Source organism: Pristiophorus japonicus, chromosome 7 (assembly GCF_044704955.1).
Source record: "Pristiophorus japonicus isolate sPriJap1 chromosome 7, sPriJap1.hap1, whole genome shotgun sequence".
Taxonomy (NCBI): Eukaryota; Metazoa; Chordata; class Chondrichthyes; family Pristiophoridae; genus Pristiophorus; species Pristiophorus japonicus.
The window spans coordinates 44,397,563-44,422,556 of NC_091983.1; positions in this window are offsets into that span (position 1 = coordinate 44,397,563).

Sequence of the window (24,994 nt, forward strand, 5' to 3'; positions counted from 1 at the left end):
GGGGGTTGGGGGGGGGGGTGGAGAGAGAGTCGCGGAGGTCCGGGGGGGGTTGGGGAGCGGGGGTCAGGTCGGGTCGGGTCGGGTGGGAGGAGCCTTATTCACGCAGCACCAATGAGGCCAGTCGGCCAGGGCTAGGGGCTGCATGCTTCGGGCCCCTCTCACAGTTTTGGGCGCCTGGAGCTACTGCACATGCGCGCCCACTGTAGCGCGCATGTGCAGAGGTCCCGGCACTGTTTTCAGCGCAGGGACCTGGCTCCGCCCCCTACAGCTCGTGCTGCATCATGCCCAGCTCCAGAGGACCTGCAGTGAACCGGTGAATAGGTAAGTTTTTTTTAGGCGCACTTTCTGGCGCGAAAAACGGGCCTCCAGGTCGGGGCTGCGCCATTTTAGGCGCGGCCCGAAACTTGGGCCCAAAATGTTTACTTTAAATTTTACAAATGCTCAGGCAGTTGGTTTGAAAGTTGATCTGACTGTTCCAAAACTGGATGGGTGCTAATTTGAGGCTGAGATTGAGAATACATCACACCTAATCTGCATACATACACAGTGCAAACTTTCTCCTCAGCAAGTACTGTCCAGATTTTAAAAAATAAATTCCAAAGTGAGCGCAGTGGAGTTCCGAGACATGCTGCTGCCCTGTAGTCAGGTGTGGGCTTGTGCCCATGGATTGAGTTGTAAATGTCAACCGCACTGATCTGCTGATGCACTGATCCGGGGAACAAATATTTCTGTATGGATGGGAGCGTGAGCCTTCAGTAGATTACTCTGGTGCAACTCCCAGCCATCTGCATCATTGGAGGCCAGGAAGCAGGATATCAACTCACACTTTTGGCTGCAGTCCATGAATAGACTCAGGGGCCGGAACCTACCCAGCCCTGCGAGTTCGGGATTGGTGACGGGCCCTCTGTCACAATGGCCCTGATTGACAGTGGGTCAGGATCCCGCTCTGAACCCGCCTCCATGTCAATTTCTCAGTTGTCAGGTCTGCCTGCGGATAGCAGACCCGACACCAAGCGGCAGGATATCTCAGTAAGGTACTTAACAGGTAGGTTAGTGCTATTTAAGAGGATTAAAAGCAGGTACTTACAATTTTAATAACTTTTTGACAGGTTTGCCGTCCCTCGGGGAACACGCCAGGTTAAGTGGAGTCGGGTTCTCAGTGACTCTCTATTGCTTTGGCAAGTTGACAGCTGCAGAAGTGGTATAAAAGCTATCATTTCACAGTTGTTCAGGTTCCAATGTCAGAAGATGAAGCCTTCAGGATTTGGAAGAAACTTTTGAGCAGTATGAAGTTTGGAAGTGTTTGCAGTGAACTTTGTAGTCACTGTCACCTCCTTGGAGCAACCTCTCTAACCATTGACAGATCGCTTCTGTCATTTCAACTTCACCTGACATCTCTTCCTGCAGTATTGGTACCCTTGACAAAATCTCACCTTGGTCCTCAGAACCCCACCACGATCAGCCCCAACACCATCACTAAACACATCAGCATCACCAACAACACCAACTTTCTCCGCAATCACCTGATGCTGCACAGGAAACAGGGCATCAGCACCCGACCACATTGATGCCTGGGAGGCCAGGGATGGCCTCACCATGGCTACATTTATTTCACTTGATGCTGTACACCCTGGCTGCCGGATGATGCGCCAGGTTGGTACCACCCCACACCAGCTCCATAAAGCCTCCCTACAATACCTAAGCCATTCCTTTCACACTCATCACCATTGTGGGGGGGTACCCTTATGTCTGACCATTCACTACAACTCACTAAGCCACTTCCAAAGGTGCACACAAACCTGTGTTCAAAATAAAAATGTCAATGTTTGACAACAAATTTGCAGAAAGTCCACATGAACATTAGCTAAAACACCTTTGCATTTTGTTAGTTGGTATGATTGGACAAGGATGAGGTGGCTAGTGAGATGGGGAAGTGATAATGGCCCAGAAATCCCGGTCGAGGTCTACCTGCGGGCAAACGACAGAAAAAGGTAAAAAAAAGTGCAAACCTACCTATTCCTGCTGCGCCCACCAGGGATCCCAGTCCTGAGGCCTCCTCTCCCTGCGCATTGGCGCGCGTGTATGTCTGGATGTCCGTAAGCTGGAGCTGAAGCTGGAGTCACATGGCACTGGGCAGCCAATGGTACAGTATTATGTCATTCATAATAATGGGAACTCCGTAAGTAGAAGTTCCCATTATTATGATTGAGAAACATGCCCCCAAACACCAAAACATAATTAAAAATGTAAAAAAAATATTTTGCCGATTTTTAAAAAAGTTTGTTTAATTATGGTTTAAAATAAACTTAATTTAGTAGGCAGGGTTTTTAACAATAACATTTGTTTTTTAAATGTTATTTTAAATGTTTTTGTATATTTTAAACCTTTTACGCCTTTAAAAGTAGGCTACGCACCTGCTTTTATCAGGCGCAAGAGTTTTCAGGACACCCGCTGGGTAAATATGGGTAAATACTGCAATCCTGCCCATGTGAATGTCCTGACTGTGGTGATATGGAGGATCAGTCAAGCTAGAGCTTGACAGATTGGAAAAGCCGGTTTTCAGCGCATGCGCATTGTGCGCTGAAAACCGGCTTTTGTGGGGTCTTCTCGGGTCCGTACACACTCTGTACTGATCCAGGAAGGTCGGGATTTCTCAGCCAGTGTAGATAGAGAGAGAGAGAAAGGGATGGGTGGAGGTGCAAGTTAAGTGTGAGTAAGGATGTGCAGGAGTAGGGTAGAGAAGGCAGAGTGATAGGGATGCGATGAGTGGCACAGCAGGATGTGGCTTGACAGTTGCCTTTCGTGATCTACTGAGATCATTGAAAGGTTTGTGCCACTGCAGCCAGGTCCTCCCGACGACATCCCTGCTTGTACCCTCCTCTGCAATGTGCAACCAGGCTGCATTGGTGTCCTGGGAGGTGTCTTCCGTCTATTGGAAGGCAAGAGAACCACCCTGCATGCTGTGACTCCCTCCATAAGCATCTGGAAGGAGTCATGGGAGAGCCTGGGTACAGCCGGCACCTTTGTGCAGTGCTGCAGAACACTGACAGAAGAACTGTCAGAAAAATGTTGGCCATGGTCCCTTTAAGGAAACCGGTTGATGACTCTTCATCAAATGACGCCATCAGACCGGCTTCCTGTTAATTGGCCGATAACCCCACAGGGTGGACTTAACAAGCCCCATCAATGGAAGATTGCTGTCAGAGAGTGGGCTGGAGCCAGGAACGCGTTCCCCACACACCACTGATGCCGCCCGCACCCAACTCGCAGCCATTGGCAAAATCGCGGCCAGGAGATCTAACCATGAGGAGGGAAAAAATTACATTTTTTAAATTATACCTTCGTCAAATCCCTGACCCACCTCATAAAACCCAAAGTAAATTCCTGTTATTCATATGGTGTCAACAAATACTGTTAAAGGGATTACAATTTTTGCATCCTTGTAACTCCTGCACATTTAAAAATCTTCTGGGAGATCATGTCTATACCACAGCTTATTTTAGTTAGAGCTGAATTAAGATCAGCTCTGACAACATGTAATTCCTGTTTTAATTAACTCGACAATGTCACAATTTATTTTCACGGCACTATGTCATCTGTAATCTTAGGCTTACAAGACAGAAATGGTATTTACAGACACAGTGAATATTGAAGAATGTCTAAGATGGCAGCAGATCAAGGGATACGGGAATCCAGTAGGAAAGTGGAGTTGAGGTAGAAGTTTAGCAATGAGCTTACTAAATGACGGAGCAGACTAGAGGGACCATATAGAAAATAGAAACATAGAAAATAGGTGCAGGAGCAGGCCATTCAGCCCTTCTAGCCTGCACCGCCATTCAATGAGTTCATGGCTGAACATGAAACTTCAGTACCCCCTTCCTGCTTTCACGCCATACCCCTTGATCCCCCGAGTAGTAAGGACTTCATCTAACTCCCTTTTGAATATATTTAGTGAATTGGCCTCAACTACTTTCTGTGGTAGAGAATTCCACAGGTTCACCACTCTCTGGGTGAAGAAGTTTCTCCTTATCTCGGTCCTAAATGGCTTACCCCTTATCCTTAGACTGTGACCCCTGGTTCTGGACTTCCCCAACATTGGGAACATTCTTCCTGCATCCAACCTGTCCAAACCCGTCAGAATTTTAAACGTTTCTATGAGGTCCCCTCTCACTCTTCTGAACTCCAGTGAATACAAGCCCAGTTGATCCAGTCTTTCTTGATATGTCAGTCCCGCCATCCCGGGAATCAGTCTGGTGAACCTTCGCTGCACTCCCTCAATAGCAAGAATGTCCTTCCTCAAGTTAGGAGACCAAAACTGTACACAATACTCCAGGTGTGGCCTCACCAAGGCCCTGTACAACTGTAGCAACACCTCCCTCCCCCTGTACTCAAATCCCCTCGCTATGAAGGCCAACATGCCATTTGCTTTCTTAACCGCCTGCTGTACCTGCATGCCAACCTTCAATGACTGATGTACCATGACACCCAGGTCTCGTTGCACCTTCCCTTTTCCTAATCTGTCACCATTCAGATAATAGTCTGTCTCTCTGTTTTTACCACCAAAGTGGATAACCTCACATTTATCCACACTATACTTCATCTGCCACGCATTTGCCCACTCACCTAACCTATCCAAGTCACTCTGTAGCCTCATAGCATCCTCCTCGCAGCTCACACTGCCACCCAACTTAGTGTCATCCGCAAATTTGGAGATACTACATTTAATCCCCTCGTCTAAATCATTAATGTACAATGTAAACAGCTGGGGCCCCAGCTCAGAACCCTGCGGTACCCCACTAGTCACTGCCTGCCATTCCGAAAAGTACCCATTTACTCCTACTCTTTGCTTCCTGTCTGACAACCAGTTCTCAATCCACGTCAGCACACTACCCCCAATCCCATGTGCTTTAACTTTGCACATTAATCTCCTGTGTGGGACCTTGTCGAAAGCCTTCTGAAAGTCCAAATATACCACATCAACTGGTACTCCTTTGTCCACTTTATTGGAAACATCCTCAAAACATTCCAGAAGATTTGTCAAGCATGATCTCCCTTTCACAAATCCATGCTGACTTGGACCTATCATGTCACCATTTTCTAAATGCGCTGCTATGACATCCTTAATAATTGATTCCATCATTTTACCCACTACTGAGGTCAGGCTGACCGGTCTATAATTCCCTGCTTTCTCTCTCCCTCCTTTTTTAAAAAGTGGGGTTACATTGGCTACCCTCCACTCGATAGGAACTGATCCAGAGTCAATGAAATGTTGGAAAATGACTGTCAATGCATCCGCTATTTCCAAGGCCACCTCCTTAAGTACTCTGGGATGCAGTCCATCAGGCCCTGGGGATTTATCGGCCTTCAATCCCATCAATTTCCCCAACACAATTTCCCGACTAATAAAGATTTCCCTCAGTTCCTCCTCCTTAATAGACCCTCTGACCACTTTTATATCCGGAAGGTTGTTTGTGTCCTCCTTAGTGAATACTGAACCAAAGTACTTGTTCAATTGGTCTGCCATTTCTTTGTTCCCCGTTATGACTTCCCCTGATTCTGACTGCAGGGGACCTACGTTTGTCTTTACTAACCTTTTTCTCTTTACATACCTATAGAAACTTTTGCAATCCGCCTTAATGTTCCCTGCAAGCTTCTTCTCGTACTCCATTTTCCCTGCCCTAATCAAACCCTTTGTACTCCTCTGCTGAGTTCTAAATTTCTGCCAGTCCCCAGGTTCGCTGCTATTTCTGGCCAATTTGTATGCCATTTCCTTGGCTTTAATACTATCGCTGATTTCCCTAGATAGCCACGGTTGAGCCACCTTCCCTTTTTTATTTTTACGCCAGACAGGAATGTACAATTGTTGTAATTCATCCATGCGGTCTCTAAATGTCTGCCATTGCCCATCCACAGTCAACCCCTTAAGTATCATTAGCCAATCTATCTTAGCCAATTCATGCCTCATACCTTCAAAGTTACCCTTCTTTAAGTTCTGGACCATGGTCTCTGAATTAACTGTTTCATTCTCCATCCTAATGCAGAATTCCACCATATTATGGTCACTCTTCCCCAAGGGGCCTCGCACAATGAGATTGCTAATTAATCCTCTCTCATTACACAACACCCAGTCTAAGATGGCCTCCCCCCTAGTTGGTTCCTCGACATATTGGTCTAGAAAACCATCCCTTATGCATTCCAGGAAATCCTCCTCCACCGTATTGCTTCCAGTTTGGCTAGCCCAATCTATGTGCATATTAAAGTCACCCATTATAACTGCTGCACCTTTATTGCATGCACTCCTAATTTCCTGTTTGATGCCCTCCCGAACATCACTACTACTGTTTGGAGGTCTGTACACAACTCCCACTAACGATTTTTGCCCTTTAGTGTTCTGCAGCTCTACCCATATAGATTCCACTTCATCCAAGCTAATGTCTTTCCTAACTATTGCATTAATCTCCTCTTTAACCAGCAATGCTACCCCACCTCCTTTTCCTTTTATTCTATCCTTCCTGAATGTTGAATACCCCTGGATGTTGAGTTCCCAGCCCTGATCATCCTGGAGCCACGTCTCCGTAATCCCAATCACATCATATTTGTTAACATCTATTTGCACAGTTAATTCATCCACCTTATTGCGGATACTCCTTGCATTAAGACACAAAGCCTTCAGGCTTGCTTTTTTAACACCCTTTGTCCTTCTAGAATTTTGCTGTACAGTGGCCCTTTTTGTTCTTTGCCTTGGGTTTCTCTGCCCTCCACTTTTCCTCATCTCCTTTCTGTCTTTTGCTTTTGCCTCATTTTTGTTTCCCTCTGTCTCCCTGTATAGGTTCCCATCCCCCTGCAATATTAGTTTAACTCCTCCCCAACAGCACTAGCAAACACTCCCCCTAGGACATTGGTTCCGGACCTGCCCAGGTGCAGACCATTCGGTTTGTACTGGTCCCACCTCCCCCAGAACCGGTTCCAATGCCCCAAGAATTTGAATCCCTCCCTGCTGCACCACTGCTCAAGCCATGTATTCATCTGCGCTATCCTGCGATTCCTACTCTGACTAGCACGTGGCACTGGTAGCAATCCCGAGATTACTACTTTTGAGGTCCTGCTTCTATTTCTTATGTTCTTATCTTTTTAAGTCTGCAATTTTATTCACACCAAAGATTTTCTAGCTGTGATTGATTCAGAGAAGTATGACTTTTAAAAAAAACAGCGGAGAAATTCAAGTCATTTGTGCCTCCTGTTAATACCCCCCGGGGGTGCTAATGGGGGGCAAACGATTTGCGACCAGGCGTGACACATCTAACGATTCCCGCTAAATTCAGCGGCAGCAGTAATACGTAGCACCCAGCTTTCCTGCGCCGGCGTTGCTGACGTCATCACTGTGCGCAGTGCCCCGTTAACACTCTGGCCCCTAAATTAGGTATCGCCCCTGAAGCTGCTCTGGGCGATGGCAGCAACAGCTTCAGGGGACGCGTACCAAGTGGCCAGCCGCTAACGGGGCGAAAGTTAAAGGTGGCTGGCTGTTTGAAAAGAAATGGCCGGTTTTCTTGTGCGCCCCGTTGCCGCTTTGGACGCGGGGTCTGTGCTGCGATCGTTCAGCCCGGTACACTGTTTGTGCGGTGACCCTTTCATTAATGCAGAGTATGCAGCTTGTGCCCTTCCCTTTAATTCAGCGAAGAGCCCCTCCTACGTGGCAGCACTATGCCAGCCAGTGCGTAGCGCTGCTGAGCCGTGCGCCCACTCCCGAGCCGTGCGCCCATTCCCGAGACCTGTGTCCTGCTACCGCCCCAGAAAGCAAGTGGAGCGCTTGATTTCGCACCCTACTTCCTTTCGGGGTCGGTAACCTCAATTTCATGCGAGAGGCGAGACTTCTGCGTCTGGCACAAAGACTTGTGCCTCGCGAGTGTTACTGCCCCCAAATGTGGTGCACCCGAATTTTTAACCGTACGTTTTTATTTTGAATGTTATTGCAGTTTGTCCACCATTTCTGATTCTATTGAACTAGTTATTATGGTAATAACTCAGGTTGTTACATCTATTGCTATATTAACCTGCCTCTCTCCCCAGGTTCCTTCCAGTCAACCCATCTGTGACCTCACAGAGCTCCAGTAATCTGCATCGACCAGTGAGGCGGAGGGATGCTAAAGAGTGTTAAACTTGATATTAGGGATTAAGGAGAAGGTAGACTCCACCATGAGATATCGACATTGGGGGAAAAAAGTGCAATACAAGTTAAACACTTCAAAACTACAGGGATAGTTCAGCACAGCATGGAACTTCTGGGTGAGCAGGTAAAACCAAAGGAGTGCAAGAACTGAGAAAGGGAAGACTAAGGTAAAGACATTGAGAAAAGGGCAGCACAGGCAGAAAAGAATTATTACAAAGAGAGCATCTAAGTGAATTCAAAGGCAAAGGAGGCAGTAATTAAAAATCACTCAAGGGAAGTAATAATTAAAAGTGGCCATCAGATTGAAATAAGATCTGAGGAAACACTTGGAATAAAAGATTAAAACTTAAAGGGGAAAAATATAATGAAAAATTGAAACAATTGAGGGAAGGTAAACAAATATGGAAACTGGAGGTGTGTTTGCTGTGGGATGTTCACAAACAAGACAAGCAGGTACAATAGAGGGGGGAAGAGAGGTCAAAACTGTCTGTTCATCAGTAGGCTTAAACAAACAGGTTATGGTCCTAGAGAGCAAAGTGTAGAAACACACAAGGGCTGACAGGGATGGGGTGGGGGTCAGTGGTGTAGGAGTCGAGGGTGGATGGATAGTATTAAGTTAATGAAGTGAAAACCCGAGGCTAGCATCAGACCTCGAGAGTGAAATTTCATGGATTGGAGCTGAAGACCAATACAATCAGGAACAGTGTTGACATGACAGATAGACAAGTGCTGAAGGAAGCCAAGGAAATGGAGACACTGGATGAATTAATGATGGTAAAAACTGAAAAAAAGATAGAAACCCTGTGGAACTACCTAAGAGATTATGGGGCCGAAATTCAGGGTCCGTATAAGGCCAGTTGCCGTTTTGCGGTGCCGTGCGGCAGAATCGAGTGACCGCTGCGTTGCAGTCCATTGGCTGCCATGATCCAAATACACCTCGGGAATTTTTCGGGCGGACCTCACTTCCGCCTTGCTGCTGCCGACTGCCCCAAGCACGTGATCAAAGTGGGTACCGCCACTATCCGCACCTACATTTTAATCCGCCCCAAATTTAGGCAAAAAAATCCACGAGTCGCTGCACGATGCCCCCGACAACTCTTTCTGTCGGTGCACCTTCTCTTGCCTGTGTGCGGTCCAGCAACGCTGTGGCCCTTCAAGGGAAGGGTCAATGCCATGGCCACCATGTTGTTGTTTTCGCCATCCGACTTCCCGATCGGCCGGCAAATTATTGCCCCGGGTTTGGCTGGCCTGGCCGAAACCCGTCCTGGTGACCCAGTGGCCGAAGCTAAAAAATCCACGATTCTCTCCCCTTTAACAGAGGGGAGAGAGCGAGGTGACGCACACGCTATGACATCACCACCGCTCCGCCGCTGAGTGACAGCAGTGGAGACTTGGTTCCGCCCCAGCTTCTGCCCCTCAGCCTGACTAACCACCGCACTGCCGCCCCCACTATGACCGACTTCCGGTCCGACATCAAAAAAATGTCAAATTGCCTAACATCGATCCAAAGTCTGCCTCATTGTTACCGGCGGAAAAACTAGGTAAGAAATTGTTGGTGCGCCAGTTTTCTGGCATGCCTGAATTTCGGCCCCATATTAGCAAACGGATACCAGGTGCAGTCCAAACTGCAGAATGTAATTCTTTGCTTACGAAAGTGAATAAGGTTGTATGTGTAAAGTCCTGTCCCCTCAGTACAGATTCACACGAGGCATGTAGTGAAGTCAAGGTCACTCTGGACCTGCACCTTTATTTCACAGCTCTGGAATGCTGCACTTGCCTGAGACCTGTCCTTATATACCTGTCTCTTGCAAGTGCACCCCTGGTGGTCAGGTATGCTGGTGGTTACAGGTCATATCTTATTACAGTCATGTATAGCATGTTAGGATACAATTATATATAATAATGTAAGATACATGACAGTATGCCTTAAGGACAATACTTAGAGGATGGTGAACTATCTACCTGGAACTAGAACAGTACATAACGAGAAAGGATTAAAAGAGATATTAAAGAGCAGACATAGGGACTCAGTGGTAGTAGTTCGCGTAGGGGAAATGATATAGGGAAAATAATATAAGTGCCTTAACAGCCATATGTATACGGATTGGATCAAAATTCCATGAAAAATGTAAAGTAGTGTTCTCTGGTAGGCTCCCAGTATTTGAGAAAGGTGGTTGAGTTTACCAAAAGGATTGAGGAGATAAAGTAGTGACTGCCAAAAAACAATGCTACATTCATAAATAACTGGGAATCCTTCCAAAATAAAAAAAAAGACTGGTACAGGAAAGATAAGCCACAATTGGGGACAAAGAAACTTGCTAGGAACATTGAGCTATCAATAGAAAATCATTTAAACTAGCTAGGTGGGGTGTAGGGGGGTAGGGCGGTGGGAGAGGAGGTGAAGGGCTGGTTGGTAACAAGATCCCAGATGAGACAGATCATAGGGTAGAAGGTTTCAAACAGGTAGGTATGGACACAAATACCCAGAGAGAAACATGTGAACTGGAGATCAGGAATAGGCAGACATGGGAAAACGAGAGGAGGAAAATCCATAATAAGATACATATACACGAATGCTAGAAATATTAGAATCAAGATGTTAGAACTGGCGGCTATTAGGAACTAGGATGTGGTGGATAGCCATGTGTAGTCAGAAACATAACTAAGTCCAGAGGAATGAATATAACATTCAGGAGTATATAGTATTTAGGAAAGGCAGAGTGGAAAGTAAAGGAGGTGGCATATCCCTATACGTCAGGGACACCTGGAAAGTAAAAGGGATTGATCCTGTGGGAGATAGAAAACTACAAAATAAACTACTCTGTTTAGATGTCTCCAATTTAGACAAGCTAACAACAGAAATTATTTCAGGACCATAACAACAAGAGGGCAGTCAGTGAAACCTATAAAAGCTGAAAACTGAGGATGAGCACAAAATAGTAAATACTCGGAATGACTTTCCTCCAACTATTCACATGGTAAGCAACGTGTTTTCTTGAAACAAAGATGCCTCAAGTAGACTTTGATATAAATGAGATGAATGTCTTAGGCAGGCTAAATGAGTACAAAACAATAAATCCCCAAGGATCGATAGTGTTTATCCAAAATTTGTGAGGCATTGCTGGTCATTAAGAGGGGGTCAGTTGACACTGGGAGATATGAATAGTTTAGAAACAGGCTAATGTGGTTCCCATATTCAAAAATGGTGAGGGACAGACACAGGCAATGATAGACCCATTTGTCTTCCATTCTGTACAACAATATCATCATCATCATATGCAGACTCTCGTATCGAGGATGACTTGCCTCCACAACGAAAAGGGATGAGTTCACAGGTGTTTCAATGAAGGACCTAATATTCCAGTCCTGTACTACATCCTGAAGGGTGTAAGATGCCTGTGCGTGGATTTTTTTAACGTGTGGTGGCCGTTGCACATCAGCCACCATACGGTCTTGGTCCAGTGACAAGATTTAACCAAGACGACTGGAGACCAACTCTGCTGCACGGACCTAGTGCGCACACATATCACAGTGTGGGCTGGCCTGTGCTGCCCCTGGGCCCTCGCCTCTTCTGGGCCCTGAATTCACACCTCTCCTGGGCCCCGATTACATCCCTCTACGAACTCTTGCCGCTCCTTCACCACGACCTCGCCACTCCTGCTGTACTTGCCCGCACTGCAGTCAGCCATCGCCCTCCTGCAGCAACATGCGCTGCTCCCTGCAGTGGTATGCCGCCGCACACTGCTCCCTCTAATGGCCCCGGCCTGCTGATGGTCTTGCAGGCCGGGACCGTGTCAATTTCCGGGCTGGGCCACCACACACTGCTCCCTCTAATGACACTGGCCTGCTGATGGTCTTGTTCAGTACCGCCCGTCCAATAGTGCGGCACTCACTCAGTACCGCCAGTGTGGCGCTCCCTCAGTACAGCCAGTCCGACAGTGCGGTGCTCCCTCAGTACCGCCCGTCCAATAGTGCGGTGCTCCCTCAGTACCGCCCGTCCAATAGTGCGGTGCTCCCTCAGTACCATCTATACGACATGCGGCGCTCCCTCAGTACCGTCTGTACGACATGCGGTGCTCCCTCAGTACCGCCCATCCAACAGTGCGGTGCTCCCTCAGTACCGCCCGTCCAATAGTGCGGTGCTCCCTCAGTACCGCCCGTCCAATAGTGCGGTGCTCCCTCAGTACCATCTGTACGACATGCGGTGCTCCCTCAGTACCGCCCGTCGAACAGTGCGGTGCTCCCTCAGTACCGCCAGTCCAACAGTGCGGTGCTCCCTCAGTTCCGCCAGTCCGACAGTGCGGCGCTCCCTCAGTACCGTCCCTCTATCAGTGCGGCGCTCCCTCAGTACCGTCTGTACGACATGCGGTGCTCCCTCAGTACCGCCCATCCAACAGTGCGGTGCTCCCTCAGTACCGTCTGTACGACATGCGGCGCTCCCTCAGTACTGCCCATCCAACAGTGCGGCGCTCCCTCAGTACCGCCCGTCCAACAGTGCGGTGCTCCCTCAGTACCGTCTGTACAACATGCGGCGCTCCCTCAGTACCGCCCATCCAACAGTGCAGTGCTCCCTCAGTACCACCTGTACGACATGCGGTGCTCCCTCAGTACCGACCATCCAACAGTGCGGCACTCCCTCAGTACCGCCCGTCCAACAGTGCGGTGCTCCCTCAGTACCGTCTGTACAACATGCGGCGCTCCCTCAGTACCGCCCATCCAACAGTGCAGTGCTCCCTCAGTACCATCTGTACGACATGCGGTGCTCCCTCAGTACTGCCCATCCAACAGTGCGGCGCTCCCTCAGTACCGCCCGTCCAACAGTGCGGTGCTCCCTCAGTACCGTCTGTACAACATGCGGCGCTCCCTCAGTACCGCCCATCCAACAGTGCAGTGCTCCCTCAGTACCACCTGTACGACATGCGGTGCTCCCTCAGTACCGACCATCCAACAGTGCGGCACTCCCTCAGTACCGCCCGTCCAACAGTGCGGTGCTCCCTCAGTACCGTCTGTACAACATGCGGCGCTCCCTCAGTACCGCCCATCCAACAGTGCAGTGCTCCCTCAGTACCATCTGTACGACATGCGGTGCTCCCTCAGTACCGACCATCCAACAGTGCGGCACTCCCTCAGTACCGCCCGTCCAATAGTGCGGCACTCCCTCAGTACCGCCCGTCCAATAGTGCGGCACTCCCTCAGTACCGCCCGTCCAATAGTGCAGCGCTCCCTCAGTACCGCCCCTCTATCAGTGCGGTGCTCCCTCAGTACCGCCCGTCCGACAGTGCGGCGCTCCCTCAGTACCGCCAATCCAACAGTGCAGCGCTCCCTCAGTACCACCCGTCCAACAGTGCGGCGCTCCCTCAGTACCGCCCGTCCGACAGTGCGGCGCTCCCTCAGTACCGCCCGTCCGACAGTGCGGCGCTCCCTCAGTACCGCCAATCCAACAGTGCAGCGCTCCCTCAGTACCGCCCGTCCAACAGTGCAGCGCTCCCTCAGTACCGCCAATCCAACAGTGCAGCGCTCCCTCAGTACCGCCCGTCCGACAGTGCAGCGCTCCCTCAATACCGCCAGTCCAACAGTGCGACGCTCCCTCAGTACCACCCCTCTATCAGTGCAGCGCTCCCACAGTACTGCCCCTCTATCAGTGCAGCGCTCCCGCAGTACTATGCCAAATTGTCAGCCTCGATTACGTGTTCAGTTCTGGAGTTAGGCTTTAAACCACAAATTGATACTTTTGGGAACTGAACTAATGTTCTTTCCCCTGACATAAAACAAGGACTCACGATCATCTCACATGAGGCCAGATGCGATAGTGTTGAAATGTGATTCATAGTGTGTGTAACAGCTGGGCAAACATGGAGCAAGGACTCCTCTGAAACACTGATGAGTGAGGGAAGTGCGGGCAGAGCCTCTGCTGGAAAAATGACTGTCACGTGCAGTGCGTTAAACTGTGTGCTGTACTATTGCATGCAGTGAGTGTACTATCACGTGAGTTGTAATAGTGTGCAGTATCACTATAATGGAGATGGCACTAACACTGTCAGAAAACAGTACAACAGCATTTCTGTAATGAATCATCCATTAACTAGGACTGTCCTTGGATGTGTATGTTAGGGGTGGGGGCTGGGTGTGTGTCTTAGGGGCTGGGGGGTATCTCGGGGGTGGGGGCTGTGTCTCAGGGAGGATGCTGAGGGGGTGTCTCAGGGGCTGGGGATGTACCAGCCAGCATGGATTCAGAAGGGGAAGATTCTGCCGGATCAACCTCCTCAACTGCTTTGAGGAGGTGACAACCCAAGTGGATGGTAGTAAGCCTTGTGATGTAATGTACCTTGACTTTTAAAAAGATTTTGATAAAGTTCCATGCAAAATATTATTAATTAAATTCAAAGCTATAAGGATTTATGGTAAATCCCAGGAATGGGAAAGAAACTGTCTGGAGGGTAGGAAACGAGTAATTGTTGTGTCAAAATGTGGGAAGTAATGAGTGGGGTGCCTCACAGCTCAATGCTGGGACCACTATTGTTTCCAATTTACACAAATGACCTTGATTCAGAAACTTAATGCAAATGGTCAAATTTGCAGATGATACAATGTGGCCAAGACTAGTGGGCGGCCAGAGGATTGGGAAATTTTTAAAAGCCAGCGGAGAATGATTAAAAAAATGATTAAGGGAGGGAAGATAGATTATGAAAGTAAACTAGCACGAAATATAAAAACAGATAGTAAGAGTTCCTACAGCTACATAGAAAGGAAAAGAGTGGCTAAAGTAAATGTTGGTCCCCTGGAGGATGAGACTGGGGAATTAATAATGGGGAACAGGGAAATGGCAGAGACTTTGAACAAATATTTTGTATCGGTCTTCACGGTAGAAGACACTAAAATCATCCCAACAGTGGATAATCAAGGGGCTATCAGGAGGGAGGAACGTAATACAATCACTATCACTAATGAAGTAGTACTAGGTAAAATAATGGGACTAAAGGCGGACAAGTCCCCTGGACCTGATGACTTACATCCTAGGGTCTCAAGAGAAGTGGCTACAGAGATAGTGGCTGCATTGATTGTAATCTACCAAAACTCCTTGGATTCTGGGGCGGTCCCAGCGGATTGGAAAACCACAAATGTAACGCCCCTGTTTAAAAAAGGAGGCAGAAAAAAAGCAGGAAACTATAGACCAGTTAGCTTAACATTTGTCGCTGGGAAAATGCTGGAGTCCATTATTAAGGAAGTAGTCGCAGGACATTTGGAAAAGCATGATTCGATTAAGCAGAGTCAGCATGGTTTTATGAAAGGGAAATCATGTTAAATCTTTGAGGATGTAACGAGCAGGGTGGCTAAGGGGGAACCAGTGGATGTGGTGTGTTTTGATTTCTAGAAGGCATTCGATAAGGTGCCATATAAGAGGTTACTGCACAAGATAAAAGCTCATGGGGTTGGGGGTAATATATTAGCATGGATAGAGGATTGGTTAACTAACAGAAAACAGAGAGTCGGGATGAATGGGTCATTTTCCAGTTGGCAAACAGTGACTAGTGGGGTGCCGCAGGGATCGGTGCTGGGTCCTCAACGATTCACAATCTATATTAATGACTTAGATGAAGGGACCGAGTGTAATGTAGCCAAGTTTGCTGATGATACAATGATGGGTGAAAAAGCAATGTGTGAGGAGAGCACAAACAATCTTCAAAGGGATATAGACAGGCTAAGTGAGTGGGCAAAAATTTGGCAGATGGAGTATAATGTGGGAAAATGTGTGGTTATCCACTTTGACAGAAAGAATAGAAAAGAACATTATAATGTAAATGGAGAAAAATTGCTAAGTGCTGCAGTACAGAGAGACCTGAGGGTCCTTGTGCATGAAACACAAAAAGTTAGTATGCAGGTACAGTAAGTAATCAGGAAGGCCAATGGAATGTTGGCCTTTATTGCCAGGGGGATAGAGTATAAAAGCAGAGACGCCCTGCTAATGTAAGGGTATTGGTGCGGCCACACCTGAAGTACTGCATACAGTATTTAAGAAAGGATATACTTGCATTGGAGGCTATTCAGAGAAGGTTCACTAGGTTGATTCCGGAGATGAGGGGGTTGATTTATGAGGATAGGTTGAGTAGGTTGGGCCTATACACATTGGAGTTCAGAAGAATGAGAGATGATCTAATTGAAACTTCTAAAATAATTAGGGGGCTCGAAAAGTTGGATGCAGAGAGGATGTTTCCACTCATAGGGGAAACTAAAACCAGGAGACATAGGGCCCAAATTTGGAGTTGCTATGTTTTTTTTGGAGCATCTTGATTTTTTTTGGAGTATCTTAAAAATCCCCATTCTGCACATTTAATTTGCACCAGTGTAAGTGAGTTAGTTAGGATTTTTTTTAAGTTTAGTTTTTTTTTCCAAAAGGGGGCGTTACCAGCCACCTACGCCTGTTTTGGCCATTTAAACCAGTTTGGACAGCTAATAGTTGCTCCAAACTAACTTAGGCCAGCGTATGTGGCCACTTGTGGCCGCACAGAAAAACCTTGCAGAGAGTTAAGAAATCAGCGCAGGTAAGTACATTTAAAGCACCAAGCATTAAACAAAGCAGTACATTTAAAGCACCAAGCACTAAACAAAGCACAAAAATAAACAATCAGTAACAAATAAAAAATACAAGGAAGCTGAGAGGACCTGCACCGAGAACCAAGACTTACAAAGCACTAAATAAAGCACAAAAAGTAATAAGCAATTAATTAACAAATAAAAAATAGAAGGAATCCTGCACCGAAAGCACCAAGACCAAAGTAATAAGCAATGAATCAATAACAACTAAAAAGATCGGCAAATTGGCAAGGCCCCAAGGTCAGCGGGGCCCTGAGGTTGGTGAGTTGGGACTCTGAGATCGGTGAGCTGGGACTCTGAGATCGGTGAGCTACATGTGTGCAGCTTTCACTCGCTGCTCCGCCAGCTCCGAACAGCCTCAATCCCGGGGGATGCCGTGCCGCTCCACTCCCCGCCGGCCGACACTCCGAGCCCTGCATTATTGGTGAGGAGTAATCACCTGGAGAAGTCCTTGTGGATTTAGCTGTCAACAGTTCTTTCTCACTGTGTAGATCTGCTTCCGGTGATATACCCTCGACCTCCTACTGACTGCAACTCAACTTGCATGCATGTGCAGTTGAAACTCAGAGAAAGCTCAGAATCTCTTTAGTGAACTTAAACTGGGGTCTCAAGAGATCTCGTACAACCCCGAAAGCAAAATGAAAAGTGGACCACATAATCAATAAATAAATAAATAAACAATTAAAAAACTAGAAATCCTACTGGGGGCGAGGAGCTACTGCACATGCGCGCACACTCTAGCACGCATGTGCAGAAGTCCTGGCACTGTTTTCAGCGCCGGGACTTGGCTCCGCCCCTGAATACAGTGGCCACGCTGCGCCACCATCGAGGAGAGGCTGGGGAGCGGCCAAACTCGGCCTGAAGATTTTTGGCGCCCTAATCGGTGTACAAAAGCACCACACCTCTGGTGAGTGTGCCAGAAATATCTTCTGGCCAAATTTGGGCCCATAGTCTTAGAATAAGGGGCTGCCCATTTAAAACTAAAATGAGGAGAAATTTCTTCTCTCAGAGGGTTGTAAATCTATGGAATTCTCTGCCCCAGAGAGCTGTGGAGGCTGGGCCATTGAATATATTTAAGGCGGAGATAGATAGATTTTTGAACAATAAGGGAGTAAAGGGTTATGGGGAAACAGCAGGGAAGTGGAGCTGAGACCATGATCTTATTGAGTGGCGGAGCAGGCTCGAGCGGCCAAATGGCCTACTCCTATTTCTTATGTTCTTATTTTCTTATGATACCGAACTAGGAGGGGCAGTGAAATCAGAAAAGGCAGTGCTAAAATTGCAGACAATGTTCACGTGGGATGAACAATGGCAAAAGACATTTAATGGAACAAGTATAAAATGCTACACATAAGAAGAAAAAAATAGGTGACACCATGAATGGTAGAGAAGTAGCAAAGGATGAAGTTGAAAAAAGATTTAGTAGACTTGATGCTAAACAAGTCCAACCAAGGTTGAGTAGCACTCAACACAGCCAATAGGATGTTGAACTAGAGCCAAAACAGTATAATATAAATCCAAGGAGGTAGTGATCAAAGTTTAAAGTGCGTTAGTCAGACTGCACCTTAAATACTGTATCCAGTGCTGGTTGCTAAAAAACAAGACAGACATTCAGGTGCTGGAGGCAGTGCAGAGAGGAGCCATGAGTGGATTCCGATTGTCGGTGTTATGAGGAAAGACCGGAGAAACTGGAAAGGACGTGTCTGAGAGATCTTACAGAGGTGTATATGATTCTTAAGGGTATACAGAAAGTTAACTTGGAATATTACTTTAAATTAAACCATGGGATTAGAACTAGGGGACATAGGCTCAAACGAGTAAACGGCAATTTTAGAATTGATTTCAGAATAATTCTTCTTCACTCTATTGTGTCCCTCACAGAGATGAGACAGCAAACAGGGAGCGTAAAGTAACAGTGACCTCAGTCTTTATTAAGACACTCCAGAGTGAGGAACAGGCCTTAGGGGCCGGCTTATATACAGTGCTCCCAAGGGATGCTGGGATCCCTTGGGACTTCAGGGGATGCACTCCCTGGTGGCGGAACATGGGAGTGCATGCTTTACAGATACACAACATCACTCCACCCCAAAGTCAAAGTGAAAACTATTTACAAGGTGAGGCGGTCGGGAGCCTTTCTTTCCCTGGTGGACCGCCTCGGTACAAATGTCTGTGCTGGTGTGTTGGCTGTGCCCTCGCTGGGCTGGCGTGTTGTTGGCCCTGCAGGGCTGCTGGATGTGATGGGTTCGATTTCCTGGTCAGGGGTGGTGTCGTTGATCCTTTGGGTATGTGTTTTGGGCTCGAAAACGGTGGTGTCTGCTTTGGGTTGTTCAGGGCAGTCTGTGAACCGCAGCCTCGTTTGGTCCAGGTGCTTTCTGCAAATTTGTCCATTGTCTAGTTTGACTACAAACACCCTACTCCCTTCTTTAGCTATCACCGTGCCCGCAATCCACTTGGGACCATGTCCATAGTTTAGCACATATATAGGATCTTTCAGATCAATTTCCCGTGACACAGTAGCATGACCATCGTTTACATTTTGTTGCTGCCGCCTGCTCTCTACCTGATCATGCAGGTTGCAGGTGAACCAGCTAGAGTCTGGTTTTAAGTGTCCTTTTCATGCATAGCTCAGCCGGGGGCACCCCTGTGAGCAAGTGGGGTCTCATGCGGTAGCTGAGCAGTACTCGGGTCAGGCGGGTTTGGAGTGAGCCTTCTATGACTCGTTTAAGGCTCTGTTTAATTGTTTGTACTGCCCGCTCTGCCTGCCCATTGGAGGCTGGTTTAAACAGGGCCAAGGTGACATGTTTGATCCCATTGCGGGTCATGAATTCTTTAAATTCGGCACTGGTGAAACATGGCCCGTTGTCACTGACCAGTATGTCAGGCACGCCGAGGGTGGCAAACATGGCCCTCAGGCTTTCAATGGTGGCTGTGGTGGTACTTCCCGACATTATTTCACATTCAATCCATTTTGAAAAAGCGTCCACACCACCAGGAACATTTTACCAAGAAACGGGCCCACATAGTCGACATGGATCCTCGACCATGGTCTGGAGGGCCAGGACCACAAACTTAGTGGTGCTTCTCTGGGCGCATTGATCAACTGAGCACAAATGCTGCATTGCCATACACAGGACTCTAAGTCAGAGTTGATACCGGGCCACCACACGTGAGATCTGGCTATCGCTTTCATCATTACTATACCCGGGTGTGTGCTGTGGAGATCCGAGATGAACGTCTCCCTGCCCTTTTTGGATAGCATTACGTGGTTACCCCACAGCAGGCAGTCTGCCTGAATGGACAGCTCGTCCTTTCGCCACTAGAACGGCTTGATTGGCTCTTGCATTTCAACAGAGATGCTGGCCCAGCTCCCATGCAGTACACAGTTTTTTCCTCGGGACAGCAGAGGATCTTGGCTGGTCCAAGTCCTAATCTGGCGGGCCGTGACAGGTGATTTATCATTTTCAAACGCTTCCAGGATCATCAACAAGTCTGCGGGCTGCGCCACCATCAACAAGTTTGCAGGCTGCGCCATTTCCACCCCTGTGGTGGGCAATGGTAGCCGACTGAGAGCATCCGCACAATTCTCGGTGCCTGGTCTCTGGCGGATGGTATAGTTATACACTGATAGCGCGAGTGCCCACCTTTGAATACGGGCTGAGGCATTAGTATTTATTCCCTTGTTTTCAGCGAACAGGGATATGAGGGGCTTGTGATCGGTTTCCAGCTCAAATTTGAGGCCAAACAGGTACTGATGCATTTTCTTTACCTCAAACACACATGCTAATTCCTCTTTCTCAATCATGCTGTAGGCCCTCTCGGCCTTAGACAAGCTCCTGGAGGCATAGGCGACAGGTTGCAACTTCCCCGCAACGTTAGCTTGTTGTAATACACACCCGACTCCATATGGCAATGCATCACATGCTAGCACAAGTCTTTTACACAGGTTATACAATACAAGCAGCTTGTTGGAGCATAAAATGTTTCTGGCTTTCTCAAAACCAATTACTTGTTTTTTTTTCCCATACCCAGTTCTCACCTTTACACATGTAGGGACTCTAAGGGGGTGCTTAACCCTGGTATGAAGTTCCCAAAATAGTTGAGGAGTCCCAGGAACGACCGCAGCTCCGTGACGTTCTGTGGCCTGGGCACGTTCCAGATAGCCTCTCTCTTGGCGTCTGTGGGTCGAATGCCGTCCGCCGCGATCTTTCTCCCCAAAAACTCCACTTCTGTTGCCATGAAGATGCATTTCGACCTCTTCAGCCACAGCCCCATGCAATCCAGTCGCTGGAGGACCTCCTCCAGGTTTTGTAGGTGCTCGACAGTGTCCCGACCCGTGACTAATATGTCGTCCTGAAAAACCATCATGCGTGGTACCGACTTCCGTAGGCTCTCAATGTTTCTCTGGAAGATCGCTGTAGCCGACCGAATTTCAAACGGGCATCTGTTGTAGATGAACAGTCCCTTGTGCGTGTTGAGGCAGGTGAGGCCCTTCAAAGACTGCTCCAGCTCCTGCATCATGTAGGCCAAAGCCAGGTCGAGCTTGGTGAACGTCTTGCCTCCTGCCAGCGTTGCAAATAGGTCTGCCTTAGGTAGCGGGTGTTGGTCCAAAAGCGAGAAACGATTAATAGTTACTTTATAATCGGCGCAAATCCTGAGCGTGCCATCACTTTTCAGTACTGGAACAATCGGGCTGGCCCACTCGCTGAATTCCATTAGGGAGATGATGCCCTCACGTTGCAGCCTGTCCAGCTCGATTTCCACTCTCTCCTCTTCATGTGAGGTACCACTCGTGCCTTGTGGTGAATGGGTCGTGCCTCTGGGACCAAGTGGATCCGCACCTTCACCCCGGAAAAGTTTCCAATGCCTGGCTCAAAAAGGGAAGGAAATTTGTTAAGAACCTGGGTACATGAGGCCTCATTGACATGTGATAACGCTCGGATGTCATCCCAGTTCCAGCGGATTTTGCCCAGCCAGCTCCTTCCAAGCAGTGTGGGGCCATCGCCCGGGACAATCCAGAGTGGCAGTTCATGCACCGTGCCCTCGTAGGTGACCTTGACCATGGCGCTGCCCAGGACAGTGATAAGCTCTTTGGTGTATGTTCTCAGTTTCGTGTGGATGGGGCTCAGGGCTGGTCTGAGAGCCTTGTTGCACCATAGTCTCTCAAACATCTTTTTACTCATGATGGATTGTCTCGCGTCAGTGTCCAGTTCCATGGCTATGGGGAAGCCATTCAATTTTACATTTATCATTATAGGTGAACATTTCATTGAAAATGTGTGCACCCCATGTACTTCAGCATCTGCCTCCTCTCTCTGAGGCTCGAAAGTGCTTTGATTCACCATGGACCGGTCTTCCTCTGCCACGAGATGGTTAGCAGGTTTTGCAGAGCTTGCAGCTCGTCTGCAAGCTCATTGGAGGTGCCCCATTGTTCCACAGCTCTTGCAAACATAACCTTTGAAGAGGCATGAATAGGCTGAATGGAAGCCTCCACAACTCCAACAAGGTGTGAATTGCCTTGCATTCATCCTTTGTTGCGGACTCTGAGTCATCTCGGTCACCTGAGGCCTGCTGGCAGTTGTAGACTCGTGGTTTCTGCCCTGTACATTTCTACTCGCAAACACAGTTCCAGTTAATTTATGAACATTGCTAGCACTTGTGTGCTGAGAGATTTGTTTGGTGTTATCACTGGTGGACATAAACGCCTGTGCTATCGCAATGGCCTTACTGAGGGTCGGTGTCTCTACAGTCAAAAGTTTTCATAGGACGGTCTCGTGGCCAATGCTCAGTATAAAAAAGTCTCTGAGCATTTGCTGCAGGTAGCCATCAAACTCACATTATCCTGTAAATCGCCTTAGCTCGGCGACGTAGCTCGCCACTTCCTGACCTTCAGATTGCTGGCACATGCAGAACCGATAGCTCGCCATCAGCATGTTCTCCCTCGGGTTAAGATGCTCCTGAACCAGTGTACACAGCTCCTCATACGACTTATCTGTGGGTTTCACCAGAGCCAGAAGATTCTTCATGAGGCTGTAGGTCGGTGCCCCACAGGCCGTGAGGAGGACCGCTCTCCTTTTGCAGCGCTTCCTTCTCCGTCCAGCTCGTTGGCTACAAAGTACTGGTCTAGCTGTTTGACATAGGCTTCCCAGTCCTCACCCTCCGAGAAATTCTCCAGGATGCCCACAGTTTGCTGCATCTTTGCATTAGATTCGTATACTCGTCGCCAGTTATTGTGTTCCTAACACAGATGAGACTGCACACAGGGAGGTTAAAGTAACAGTGACCTCAGTCTTTATTAAGACACTCCAGACTGAGGAACAGGCCTTAGGGGCTGGCTTATATACAGTGCTCCCAAGGAATGCTGGGATCCCTTGGGACTTCAGGGGATGCACTCCCTAATGGCGGAACATGGGAGTGCATGCTTTACAGATATACAACACACTCAAAGAGTGATCAATGTATGGAATAAACTTCCAAACAGAATAGTGGAAGCAAACACCCTCAAATTATTTTAGAAACAATTGCATGCTGCAATGGGGGGGACATTAGGATCTCTGAATAAAATGAGCCAAATGGCATTCCTCATCTGTAATTATTGTGTGATCTGTGAACTGAATGGTCAAATCTCTGTTAAAATTTCGCTTCAGCTTGATGAGTTGATTGTTAAAGATAATTTTTGCATTCATTTACAAGTACCATCACATTATTTTGTGATATAAAAAGTTAAAATAGCCAACACTGCCATAATATTTATGTCAGCCATGAATTCAGGGAATAAATATCCATTGTCCTCAGAAGTGTGTAGTTTTATGGAACATTTTAATTACGTTTCCCACTGGCATGCACGTCGTCATTCTATTGATAACAGTTGTCCTTCATTCCTCTTTTATTTCCTTCACTAATGTCTTCGAAGATTAAAAAGTTAACTTAACACCAAATTACTGCTGTTTCAGTAATTTTACAATGTTGTGTCATTAATTGGAAAATGAAAAAAAAGCTATTAAAAATGTATGCTGTGTGCTATCAGGCCTATTCCAAGTTTTAAAATAACTACTGCAGGTATTGCTAACCAAAGCTAAAGACTCATGTAGACCTTCCTTTCCTATATAAAATGCTACATCATACAAAAGCAAAATACTGCGGCTGCTGGAATCTGGAATAAAAACAGAAAATGCTGGAAATCTCAGCGGGTCAGGGAGCATCTGTGGAGAGAAAGCAGAGTTAACGTTTCAGGTCGATGACCCTTCATCAGAACTGGAGAGTGCTCGGAACCAATGAATTCTTAACAAGCACTGAAAGGGGGTGAGGAAGAAAGAACAAAAGGGAAGGTCTGTGATAGTTTGGAAGACAGGAGAGATTGGAGAGACAAAAGGGATGAAGGCCCAAATGCAAATGGTAATGCCAGGAGTTAGAAAAACATTAGTCAAGATAGGGTGTGAATGGTGAGATAATGACCAGCTGCCATTAGAGACAAGGAGAAAAAAAGAAATAAAGAAACAGGCTCTGCGGGGGGAGGGAGGGGGGGATGGGGATTGGTAGCGGCTACGCTCTGAAATTGTTGAACTCGATGTTGAGTCAGAAGGCTGTAAAATGCTTCAACAAAAGATGAGGTGCTGCTCCTCGAACTTGCGTTGAGCTTTGTTGGAACAGTGTAGAAGACCCATAGTTGCCTCATTCCCAGTCGATGGTGCTTTCAGGAGGTTAAGAATTTGGATCTTGTCTGCAGGAAATTTAAGCTCCTTGTCTAGTCATGACACTTCTCAGGAATATTAGTGTCATTGGGCTCAATTTTGCCCAAGCCCGTTTTCTGGCGTATTGCCAGAGTTATGCCAGGTTTTTAGGTCCAGAAATGCGCCAATATTAATTATCCAAACTTTCCCCAATCTGTAACTCGAATCCGAAGCCGTGCAGAGTGTCCAGTTGCCTCGAGGGGTGAAGCCTGCTGTCTGTGCCGAAAAACGAAGCCGGGCCTTCTGCGCAAGCGTGGGGAAAAAAACTTACGTTTTTGACGTTGTTCGAATGGACACGCATGCTCAGTACAGGTCGGATTTGGCAATGTTGATAGGGCTGAGGTAAGGGTGTGAGCCGGGCTTGTTGTGCGGGGGTCAGAGGTTTTATTGTGAAGGTATGAAGATGGTGTGCAGGGGCGGCTGGGAGGGATGATTTGTGGTGGTATATTAAACCTGCCAATGGGGTAGCATCAGTGTCCGTAGCCGGGAAGGAGGGTGTGTTTTCGGT